This window comes from Epinephelus fuscoguttatus, linkage group LG16 (assembly GCF_011397635.1).
Source record: "Epinephelus fuscoguttatus linkage group LG16, E.fuscoguttatus.final_Chr_v1".
Taxonomy (NCBI): Eukaryota; Metazoa; Chordata; class Actinopteri; order Perciformes; family Serranidae; genus Epinephelus; species Epinephelus fuscoguttatus.
In genome coordinates this window covers 2,618,730-2,631,651 of record NC_064767.1, presented here as the reverse complement: position 1 = coordinate 2,631,651, position 12,922 = coordinate 2,618,730, and the positions used below count along the sequence as shown (strand labels likewise).

The following is a 12,922-nucleotide window of genomic DNA, read 5'->3' as shown; positions in this document are numbered from 1 at the left end:
TGTAAAGCTGTGAGAGTGTTTAAATACTTTTGGATGGAAATGGGATGTGTCTAAGGCCTGGTCTTTGTTCCTGACCTTAGTTATAAAACTACATTAGTAGAGAATGTTAAAAAAAGTCATAGTACAGTTATGTTAAAAATGTAACACTCTGAATGAGTGTTCTGTGGGGCAGTGGCACAAGAGGCCTGAGTGGAAAATCTACTTTACAATTACTCCTCATTAAAGCCATTGTTTTAATTTATGATTTTTAAAAAGGCGTTTAAAGCCTGTTAAACAATATTATTAGTTCAAATTATTTAATTACAAATAAACTTTTCCGTGGACAATGAATGACTTTATTTCGAACCAGAGTTTAAAACAATGTTGTGACAACAAGAAATGAAGAAAAGGAGTAGGTAGAAGTAAAACTTATATGTTCCTACCCCTCTTTCACTTTTCTTCTATTAACTTAAACTATTTGCACAATTTCTTACATGTATATATAGTTACATACAACAATTAAGATATTTTTACAACCCAATCTTTTTAATTTTTTTTAATTTTATTACATTATTAAATTATTTACAACTTGTGTTATGAAGATATTTACACTGCTCAAAAACTGAAATGAACACTCAATGGTCACAGTGTAACAGGAAGTCAGTTAAACTTCAGGGATATCAATGTGTCCATTCAGGAAGCACAAGTGATTGTGAATCAGTTTCAGCTGCTTTGGTGCAAATCAAAGTGACAACAGGTGAAATGGAGAGGCAAAAGCAAGACAAGCCCCAAAAAGGGAATGGTTTTACATGTGGTGTCCACAGACAGTTGCTCTCTCCTTATCCTTCCTGACTGATTCTTCTCTAGTTTGGTCTTCTGCTAGTGTCCTTGGCACTACTGGTAGCATGAGGCCATACCTGCAGCCCAGTCAGGTTGATACCAGATACCAGGAGACGGGCCGTTACACCAGGAGAGCTGGACAGGGCCGTAGAAGGGCATCAACCCAGCAGCAGGACCGCTATCTGCTCCTTTGTGTGAGGAGGAACAGGAGGAGCACTGCCAGAGCCCTACAGCATGACCTCCAGCAGGCTACTGGTGTGCATGTTTCTGACCACACTGTCAGAAACAGACTCCATGAGGGTGGCATGAGGGCCCCACGGCCTCTAGTGGGACCTGTGCTCACAGCCCAGCACCGTGCAGCTCCATCATTCACCAGAGACAGGGCTGTGCCGCCCATAGGGCAGGTTAGGCAAATGCTATAGGCGCCAGCATGCCAGGGGGTGCCAGGGAGTGAGGTGTTTTTTTTTTTATGTTTTTTTTTTCCTTCCCCATTCTATTCAGAAAATTAGACAAGAATACACTACAAAATAACAGCACATATAGCCATACATCTTTAAATAATAATGAAATAATATTTCTAATTTAAATTTCTGCCTGCCTGGCAGGCAGCACCAATTTCGCCACGGTCCCTAACCGCGCCCCCCCGCTATCTTCTGTAATGTGATGCCGCTGAGTGACAAACTGACAGTCGGGTGCCATCGTCATGAAGAGGTTAAAGCCCTCTGGGGCGCAGTCATAGGGAGCAGTACAAAACAAAACAAAGAAGACAAGGAGAAACGTGAAGAAGACCGAGGTAATGCTGTGATGTGATGAAACACTTCATTCAAAATGGTAGAAACACAACGTAAGTTACAGTTACTGAAGCACTTGCAAGCTAACATCAGCTCATTAGCCGCTAATGGTTAGCGGTTAGGCTACTATTACATAACTTTAATGTTACTGTGACTTCATTAGCCACTTGTTTTAGGAATACTTTCAGCATTCAGCTCGAGTTAATGTCATTTAATGTTGCTCCCATCTTAGAGAAAGTTGGAAAGAAAGACTCAAGTGTTTGGGGGAATGAATAAGCAACATAATTTAATATATTAGCCTATCTTTTCTTTTAATGTTTAGTGTGCTGCTGCACAAACCACTCACTGTTTACCAGCCAGGCATATATTCATATACTGTATATTTATGTTTTCTAATTTTCAGATTTGTGTAATTTGTCATGTTACAGTTGCATTTTTTATATTTTGGCTGTTTGCTGTGTTTAAAATGTCATTAGATCAAAGCAGACTGTAATGATAGGTGCTATTATGGTTATGCCATGATGGTTTCACAACAGCTATTTGATTAATATATTGTAAAAGCCCAGTTTGTCAAATATATGCATCTCCTCTTTTTAGATGCCCTTCTGAAGTATTTGTGCCCACCTCTGCAAATCCTGGACCTAATAATGTAACTGCTGCCACCTCATCCACCTCAGCACCAAGTGATGCAGCCTCAAGTGCATCTCCCTCCCACACACAAACTGCAAGTGGAGAAATAAGATTATTTAGAGAATGTAGACTGTTAAGAGATTAACAAGTTTTTTTATTTATTGTGAACTGTAAGTTAATATAACTTAAGTAATGTTCATGTTCTTTATTGCAATGCAACATTTGTTTAATAATTAATAAAATCCAGACATTTTTTCAGGAAGTTTTTGAAATGTTTCTTTCGTAGTTTTTGAAAACCGAGGTTTGAACCGAACCGTGGGGGTGCCAGCAAATATCTTGCCTAGGGTGCCAAATTGGTCAGGCATGGCCCTGACCAGAGAACACCAGAACTGGCAGGTCCACCATTGGCGCCCCGTTATCTTCACAGATGAGAGCAGGTTCACACTGAGCACATGTGACAGGCGTGAAAGAGTCTGGAGACGCCGTGGTGAACGTTATGCTGCCTGTGACATTTGTAGGGTTTGCACAGACCTCCATGTCATAGCCAACGGTACCCTGACTGCTGTTAGGTACCAGGAGGAAATCCTCAGAGTGATTGTCAGACCTTATGCTGGTGCAGAGGCCCCTGGGTTCCTCCTGGTGCAGCGGGCCCTGGATTCCTCCTGGTGCAGAGGGCCCTGGGTTCCTCCTGGTGCAGAGGGCCCTGGGTTCCTCCTGGTGCAGAGGGCCCTGGGTTCCTCCCGGTTGCAGTGGGCCCTCAGTTCCTCCTGGTGCAGAGGGCCCTGGGTCATACAGGCAGGCGGGGGCCGTACACACTACTGAGTCACATGATGAGTTGATGATGTTTTACTTTAATTTTTTGGTGTGATTTTGAATCCAGCCCTCAGTGGGTTGATGATTTTGGTTCCCACTGACTGTTGTTACGTCATTTTGTTCTCAACAAGTCCTGACTGAACTATCTGTTCAGCAGTGAGAAAGTTTCTCTAACAGGAGGAGACTCTCCCTCCTACAGAGAACACAGAGACACTGAGGAACCAGGTGACCAGAGCCCAAACCCAGGATAAAGAGGTTCAGTGAATGTGGTGTTGAAGGTGTGGAGGTGGATCAGTGTGTCAGAGGAGACTCTGAAGAAGGACAGGGTGCCAGCAGGACAGTCCACATACACTGCTACTCTACCAGAGGAGGAGGAGGAGGAAGAGGAGGAGGAGGAGTAGGTGTCTCTGTTATTGTGCCTGACATAGTAACGACCATCATAGCAGATCAGACTCCAGGACTGATCATTCCATCCAAACAAACAGTTAGCTCTGTCTCCTCTCCTCCTGATTCCTCTGTAACTCACTGATATATCAACCCATCCACTCCACTCGACCTCCCAGTAACAGCGACCAGTCAGACCAGTTCTATACAGCAGCTGAGCCCAAGCATTAAACCTGTCTGGATGATCAGGATATGACTGATCCTCCTCCACATATGTCACCTTCCTGTTGTTGTCAGACAGTTTGAGGTGTCTGTTCACTGTGTTTGTGTCGATTGTGAGTTCACAGGAATCTGATGGAGAGAAGAAGACACAATACAGCTGCAGTTATTCATCTATCATCACTCTGATGATGACATCAGAGATTTGAATGAGTGATGTCACAGTTTGAAGATCAAATTAAAACACACTTACACTTCCTCAGACCTGGTGTCAACCATCGGACTCCAGCAGGCTCCACCCTGAAAGGAGGAGGGGGGTCAGAGCAGCACTTCCTCTTTCACCATGGAAACATGGACATTACATCACTCTCATACACACAGCTTTGTTATTGTCTCCACATGGACTGACATGTTCATCACTTATTAATCAGCTGATATTGTTTTAGTTCAGTGTACCTGAGCAGGTGGTGTTTCAACAGTTTACTGTGGGTTCATCACCACCACACAACACTTGACCATTACAGTCAGCTGATCCATTGTCAATATACAAGTATTGATTATTGGAGCTTTGAAACCACCTGTTTTACTCCTGATGAGTGACCTCCTTTGTTTGTGTCATAATGACTGTTGTCTGTCACAAGTAAAGGAGACACAACCTCTGATGGAGGAGGTCGGGGTGGATGGTTGGATGGGTTAGGGTTGCTGTTCACATCCTGTCTCCTAGCAACAGTCAGCACTGGTTTTTATCATCTGTAATCTGGATATCAAATATTCCAGTCAAAGTCCATCTGCAGCCACAGTGCACTGCCTGTTTCCCCATAATGTTGGTCCAGTTCTAAATAAAGCTCTTTGGTCTCTGACACACCACGTCCACAATCAGCTGTTAGTTCTTCATTGAGCGTCTGTGGCTGACTGTCACCTTTAGTTTCTGTGGTGAGTCCCACTACAAGTCGATTCTTATCAGCCAGGGAACTCTCTGTCAGTGCAAAACAAACCAAATCCAGGTGAAGCTAAACTCCTTTTAAATCAGGAAACATTCCCATTATGATGACACCCACTGGTGGCAGATGATGAAGACCAAAACATCCCCCACTATTGTTTCATATGAGCCCACAAACCTGCAGCATGACCACATTGACACACGTCAACCCACCATGAACCTCCAACGTGTCAGGATACACCACTGTCCTATTATCCAATGTTGAAACAAGACAAGGCTCCAGAAACATTTCATCACCTTCCCTCCCTGTTTTGGCCCATCCTGGCTACTGTTCCCTGACTACTTGTGTCTGTATTGATGGTCTGATGTGGGACACAAACAGTTTGATGAGTCAGTGTTTATCAGCTGTGGTTGTTTGAGGTCAGCTTGGTGTGTCAGGGTCATATGAGCCAGGCTGACAGTGTGACAGAGACAAAGTTTCCAGCTCTACCTCCTCTATCAGACTGAGTGTGTGTGGCTGCAGCAGGCCTCTTCATACCTGAGAGTGTCCAGTCTCCAGTGTGGATCCTTCAGTCCAGCCGACAGCAGCTTCACCCCTGAGTCTCCTGGATGATTGTAGCTCAGGTCCAGCTCTCTCAGATGGGAGGGGTTGGAGCTCAGAGCTGAGGCCAGAGAAGCACAGCCTTCCTCTGTGATCAGACAGCCTGACATACTGCAAACACACAAAACAACACACATGTCTAATAAGACTTTTGTCCTTCATGACTTTTGTAACTCCCATGCTCTGGATTGAATGTTTATCACAGAGACTTGGATGCGTGATGGGGAAGTAGCGCCCCTAATGGAACTTTGTCCTCCTGACAGCAGCTTTTTCAGCTCCGCTAGACTGACTGGAAGAGGAGGGGGAGTTGCCTCACTTTTTAATGACAGTTTTAAATGCAAACTGATTTCTTATTGTGAGCCCTACACCAGCTTTGAATTACAGTTTTTCACGATAAACAAACCTTAGGTTGTTTTGATTGCTGTGATCTATCGTCCACCAAAGTACAATGATAACTTCATCTCAGAGTTTGCAGACTTCTTATCCAGATTTATTTTGCAATATGACAGGATATTGATTGTTGGTGACTTTAATATTCACATTTGTTGTGATGACAAGCCACTGGTCAAAGACTTTTTAAATGTCATTGAGTCTTTTAATCTCACACAGTTTGTATCTGGACCAACACATCAGCATCATTACTGCTAATTTATTATGCTGATCAGTTCTGTATGACATCTATTGCACGTCTGTCCGTCCTGGAAGAGGGATCCCTCCTCAGTTGCTCTTCCTGAGGTTTCTACTGTTTTTTCCCCGTTAAAGGGTTTTTTGGGGGATTTTTTCCTGATCAGCTGTGAGGGTCATAAGGACAGAGGGATGTTGTATGCTGTAAAGCCCTGTGAGGCAAATTGTGATTTGTGATATTGGGCTTTATAAATAAAATTGATTGATTGATTGATAGATCAGCATGGACATACATTAGATCTGGTGTTAGGTTATGGCTTGTCTGTGTCAATTAATGAAATTTGTGTTCTGCCAAGCTTGGATCACTCATTGATATTATTTGATATTTTTATCCCTCACCTTCTTGTTCCTGGAAGAACATTCTCAATTCTGAGGTCATCCCGTTACATTGGCCCCAGAGCATTAAATGATTTTAACTTGGGACTGCCGGATGTGGTCGACTTAGTTTTTAGTCAATCTTTTTCAGTCAAATGTCTTTCTGAAAATTTTAATAATGCTCTCCGGGTACTATTGGATTCAGTTGATCCAGCAAAGACTCGGAGGGGTCCTCAGAAAAATCCTATGCCCTGGCTAAATGACGACTTATTACTTCTCAGAAAGAGCTGTCGAAAACATGAACGCCAGTGGCGTCACTCTAAGCTGGAAGTTCATTATCAAGCATGGCACAAAAGTCTGACCACTTACCAGTCTGAGATGTCTGCGGCGAAGGCTGCCTATTATTCTATTTTGATTACGAATAATAAGCACAACCCAAGGCTTTGATTTGACACTGTTTCTAGACTAACACAGGATCAGCAGCCAGTCATCAGCACTGACCTCTCTGCACAGGATTTTATGGAGTATTTTAATGATAGAGTAGAGGATATTAGATCTAGAATACCCCAGTCACTGGCTGGGGGATCAGACTGTGTTGCCACTTTTCCCTCTTTTGCAGGACAAGGTTTCTTTGAGTTTGAGTCTATTTCTCTGGCTGCTCTAATTGAGGTTGTTATGGCTGCAAGAAGTACCACTTGCTCTCTGGACCCGCTACCAGCATGGGTTATTAAGGAGCTTTGGTCAACATTAAGATCTTAGGTTTTAGCTATCCTTAACCTCGCTCTGTCCACTGGAGTTTTTCCAGCTTGTTTTAAGTCTGCTGTGGTTAAACCCTTATTGAAAAAAACAAATCTGGATGTAAACTCTCTTGCCAATTATAGACCTGTCTCAAATTTAGCTTTTTTATCGAAAATCTTTGAGAAAGTGGCCTCCAACCAACTTTTAAAATTTCTGTCATTGAGTGATTTATTTGAGCCACTGCAGTCTGCTTTCCGTGCTAACCATTCTACAGAAACAGCACTTACAAAAGTGGTGAATGACTTATTATTGGCATTAGATTCAGACTCAACATCTGTTCTACTGTTCTTGGACCTTAGCACCGCATTTGATACTGTGGACCACTGTATACTTTTGGACAGGCTCGAGAATTATTTTGGCATCTCGGGTCAGGTGCTAAATTGGTTGAGATCTTACCTGTCAGAGAGATCTCAATGTGTTCTTTATAACAACGTGTTATCTGACTCTTATTCTGTTAAGCACGGGGTCCCACAGTGCTCTGTCCTGGGTCCACTGTTGTTTTCAATGTACCTGCCACCACTAGGTCAGATCATGCGCTCTTTTGGGATTGTTTTTCATTGCTATGCTGATGATTTGCAATTATATATGCCAGTCATTGCAGGACATGGGTCTGTTTCTGATAAACTTACAGCCTGTTTGGCTGCGGTGAGGTCCTGGCTATCAACAAACTTTCTGCTGCTTAACTCAGCTAAGACTGAGATGATAGCTATTTGACCGTCAAAATTTAGTCACCAGTTCGATCATTTCACCCTATCTCTTGACTGTGCTGGCCTCTCTTCACTGGCTCCCTGTTCAGGTTACAGCGGACTTTAAGGTGCTGTTACTAACATACAAATCTGTAAATGGTCTGGGACCTCTATATTTAACAGAACTTGTGGATATTTATGTTCCTACAGGGTCTCTGCGCTCCGAGGGGAGCAGCCGTCTGCTTGTCCCTATAGTCAAAAAGAAGACGGTCGGTGAACGTGCTTTTTCTTTCCGTGCACCGACTCTGTGGAATAGTCTTCCTCTTGACATCAGACAGGCCTGCTTGATTGAGGTTTTTAATGTTTTACGCCATTTGTACATGTACTGTTTTAATTCACCTGTACAGCACTTTGATTGAAAGCGCTTTATGAATAAAATTTATTATTATTATTATTATGTCACATAATGTGAGGGTGGGTACCACAGTACTGCCATACTGTCGCCTACTGTGGGGTTACATCAACATTATTACTGACTTTGTTCTAGTCCCAACCAAACACCCACTAATGTCCACCAACTATCTGACAACATTACTGATTCCTCTCTGATATTTCAAGTTCCAACAACAGAGAAAAAAACAAGATAAAACATGTTGATGGAAAGAGACTGAAACACAAAACACAAGTGGTTTGAAATCATATCAGCAGAGACAATCCTGTGATGGTTATGAGTTTATCAACTAATGTAAATCAGGATTTAAGTGGCCATCAGTTGAACATGTTGATGAATCCTGACCTGAGAGTTTCCAGTGTACAGTGTGAACTCTTCAGTCCATCAGACAGAAGCTTCACTCCTGAATCCTCCAGGTCGTTGTTACTCAGGTCCAGGTGTCTCAGACTGGAGGACTGGGAGCTGAGAACTGAGGACAGAGCTTCACAGCTTCTCTCTGAGAGGTCACAGTCACTCAGCCTACAGAGACAACAATCAACAAGAAGGAAAATATCTGTGTTCAAATGTAATCCTCTTTTGATTAATGAGTCTGGACTAAAGTCAAATCTAAAGGAACAAAGATCTCAGTTAGTACTTCAGCTAACAGGAAACTAACAGACCTGCATTTTAACACTGAGTCAATAACAAGAACACTTTAAATTTGTTCAGTAAAACTGAAATATCAACTTCATCCAGATGGTAACAAGTGAGGACCCACTAAATTTGGTGATCTACAGTATAATCTCTTCTGAGCACAGATTAAAATCCTTACAGTTAATCATAATAATAATAATAATACAGTGTATTTATATAGAGCTTTTCAGGATACTCAATGAGGCTTTACGAAGAGCAACAACAGCAGTTAAAAAAAACAAATTAATAGCAAAAATTAAAAAATCCATAAGGGGGTATGGGGGGGAAATAGTCCAGAGAGGGCGGGCAAAGTACACTGAATTTAGAGGTTGTAGGCAGTTTTGAACTGATGTGTTTTGAGGCTTTTCTTGAAGGTGGAGATTGAGGGAGAGTCTCTGATGTCTTCAGGGAGTGTGTTCCAGAGGGTGGGAGCAGCAATGGAAAAGGCCCTGTCCCCCCAGGTGCGGTGGTTAGTCTTAATAGGGGGGGGGCAGGAGGTTGGCATCAGCAGACCTAAGAGTGTGGGAGGGAGTGTGCCATTAGAGGAGCTCAGACAGGTTGGGAGGGGGGCTTTGTAAATGATGATGAGGAGTTTGAAGTGGATACGCTGGGGGATGGGGAGACCATGGAGGTTATGAAGGACAGGGGTGATGTGGTCACGGGTCTAGGACTGTGTGAGAAGACGAGCAGCTGAGTTCTGGATATACTGAAATTTTTTGAGTGTCTGGAAGTGATGAATGCGTGGATGAGAGTCTGTGCAGCTGAAAAGGAGAGGGATGGACAGAGGCGGGCGATGTTCCTGAGATGGAAGAGGACTGTTTTGGTGATGTGTTTGATGTGTTGGTCAAAGGAGAGGGTCCGAAGATGGGACCAAGGTGACAGACATGGGGGAAGGAGAGCACAGTGGAGCCGTCACTGGAGAGGGAGAAGTTTTGGGTGGATTTGATGAGGTGATTTGGGGCCGATGATGATGACTTATGATTTGACACAGTTAAGTTTGAGGAAGTTTGTTTGCAGCCAGGATTTTATGTCAGTGGCTACAGTTACATGATGGCTTCTAATTCAGAATGAAATAAATCTGAATGAAATCATTCTGAATTAAAGTGTTTCCAGGTAGTTTACATGAGAAATATTCATTCTGAGTGAGGGTTTACACAGAGATCAGTTTAATCTCCTTTATTCAGGTCTGCGCAAGGTTTGGGGCAGGGAAGGTTTCTGATTGGATAGGGGGCGGGGCAGATGTTACGTGTTTACATTTACCGGAAGAAAACACTGTAGTCCTCGCTCCGGATAACAGGATGCTTGACAACGTCGTTCTCAGTGCCTTTTTCAGGCTTGTTTTGCTTATATTCTTGAAGCAGCAGTACGACAACAACCTTGTTCTGCTAATGCTTAGTCTGTTGAGGAGGAGAAGGGAGGTAGAAGATCGAAGAAGGGAGGTAGAAGACCGTGCTGTGGCGAATGGAAACCGGTGAGTGCAACGAGTCCGACTGCTCTAACTCTGCCCGTTGCTATGCGCGCTATGTACGTCATGGCACCAGAAGGGCAGGGAAACGAGCATGTGCAGAAAGAACAGAATGAACTTCAAGAGAAATGAGTGTGTACTAGGGATGTCATGATTACTTGATTTTACTATTAACCGTGATTTTAAATGCCACGGCTCAACACTGTCACTCTCCAAAGATTATGCCGGGACGCGGAACCATATACAGTAGGTCAGCGCAACTCGCACGGAACGAAAACAGTTACACAAGCGGCGTCTCCGAGTGAGGAAGTATGGATGAAGAAGACTCCCTCCCCCCACCCCCCAAAAAAAACAAAAAAAAAAAAACAGATAAAGTCAGCCGTGTGGGATCATTTTGGCTATCGCAGAATGACCAAGGGGTCATTGTTGACAATGGCTTTCCAGTTTGTAAAACATGGTGCAAAAAAAGTCGCGACCAAAGGATCAAACACGAGCAACATGATACAACACCTGCGGGACAACCATCCGGCTTTACATGCGCAAGTAAAGGTAAATGCACAGTAACTGGGTTAAAATACATCAATGTTGATTTATCTAATGTAACACTGAATTAAAAATTATATGTAAGCGTGTCATTTGCAATTAATGGCGTAGTGGTATGATACAAGTTGGGCTTACAGTGCAACATGACAAGCTAAGGCACGTCTCAAAAACTTTTTTGATGGATAGTTTTGCAGTTTGTGTGCACACAGCGTGAGGTTGTAATGGTTTTGGGTCCGTGTAGCTCTTTGGAGTGAGACGACAGGCAGAAACTCACGTCCACACGAGTGCGGGATTTCACAAATGCTCATTGTTTATTTTTGCATCAACTTAAAAACACTCCAAGCTTACCAAGCCCGGTTGTAAACCTACTATATTTTCATACATGAACAAAATAGTCGCCACACATACTTAAAACCATCACTGTTGTGTTGAGAGATAAAAGAAAAAGCAGGAGCACATAAGTATACGTCCGACCAGCGTTGGGTGTGCTCAATAGACTCAAATCATAACAGGCGTTGCTTGATGACGTTGCTGCTCGGCGACACAGTATACACCATGTTAAAGGCACATTTCATATATTCAACTGTTACAAGTTCAAATCCTTTTTTCAGTCGTCAGACTGTTTCAGTGTCAGTGTGCAATGTGGAAGATAAACGTAATGTCTTCTGTCCTCAGTCAGTGAACATTTAGCATTAGTATTACTTCCTTTTGCTTCCCCTCATCTGTGTTGAGTAAATGTTGGACTTGTCCTTCCAGCACGATGTCTGTTTCATTTATTATTAACACTGCACGAGATATGCTCCCAATTTATTTGTGTAACTGTAATTTAAAGAGAACAAAAAGACACGCACATCCTAGGAAAAACTTAGACTGCTGGACCACAAAGAGGCATGTAGTAAAAGTAGGGTCCGCACACTACTTTTTGGTTACTTTTCTTTGTTGCCATATTATTTTTGTTATATGTTATATTATATTTGTTATGTTGGCATGGAAATAAATGAAACTTAAAGATCTATAAGGAGTGTTTATGTGATTTTACACATTTATAATGTGAGATTAATGAATGCATAATAATCGTGATAATCGTAAAACTGTGATTATTTCTCTGACAATAATCGTACCAAGAAAATCTATAATCGTGACATCCCTAGTGTATACAAGTGCAAGAAATTCTTTCATTCGGAATGACAAACGGAATAAACCACCCCTTTAATCGGATTTAATTTTCAATCGGAATGACCGTTTACATGACCACTTTTAATCAGAATGGCCTTTCATTCCGAATGAAAGTGGAATTAAACTGTCCATGTAAACGTACTGAGTGATGCAGCTGGTGAGGGCAGAGTGAGTGGCAGGAGTGATGGCTTTGGTGGAGATGTGGAGCTGAATGTCATCGGCAAGCAGTGAAACTGAAGTCCATGACCGCGGATTATGTGACCGAGGGGGACAATGTACAGGATGAAGAGGAGCAGGCCAAGAGCTGAACCTTGGGGAACACCTTGGCAGAGGGGGGGATTTGCAGTTGTTTATGCTGATGAACTGGTGTCTGTTGGAGAGGTAGGATTTGAGCCAGGAGAGTGCAGTGCCAGTGATAAGAGTGGTTTCAAGCCGGGAGAGAAGGATGGAGTGGTTTATGGTGTCAAATGCTGCACTCAGGTCAAGTAGAATGAGTACGCTGAGTTTGCTGGCATCAGAGGAGAGGAGAAGGTCATTTGTGACTTTGAGGAGGGCAGATTCAGTGCTGTGGTGGGTGTGCTGTGAAGTTTCAAATCCTGATTGAACATTTGTCAGATTCAGAAATGCTGACATGAGAGAGAATGTTTAAACTGTATGGAGTTTAGAGAAATATGTGAAATCATTTCAGATGGTCTGCAGCTTGATCTGACCTGAGAGTTTCCAGTGTACAGTGTGACCTCTTCAGTCCATCAGACAGAAGCTTCACTCCTGAATCCTTCAGGTGGTTGTTACTCAGGTCCAGGTGTCTCAGACTGGAGGACTGGGAGCTGAGAACTGAGGACAGAGCTTCACAGCTTCTCTCTGAGAGGTTACAGTCACTCAGCCTACAGAGACAACAATCAACAAGAAGGAAAAAAAAAACTAAAACTGAAGAG

The 12,922-nt window shown here is 42.9% G+C and overlaps 1 pseudogene; it reads right to left on the bottom strand.

Annotated features, from left to right (window-relative positions):
• Nucleotides 1-3,195: 3,195 nt before the first annotated feature.
• Nucleotides 3,196-12,922, bottom strand: part of LOC125903830 (NLR family CARD domain-containing protein 3-like) — a 28,575-nt pseudogene continuing 18,848 nt past the window's right edge.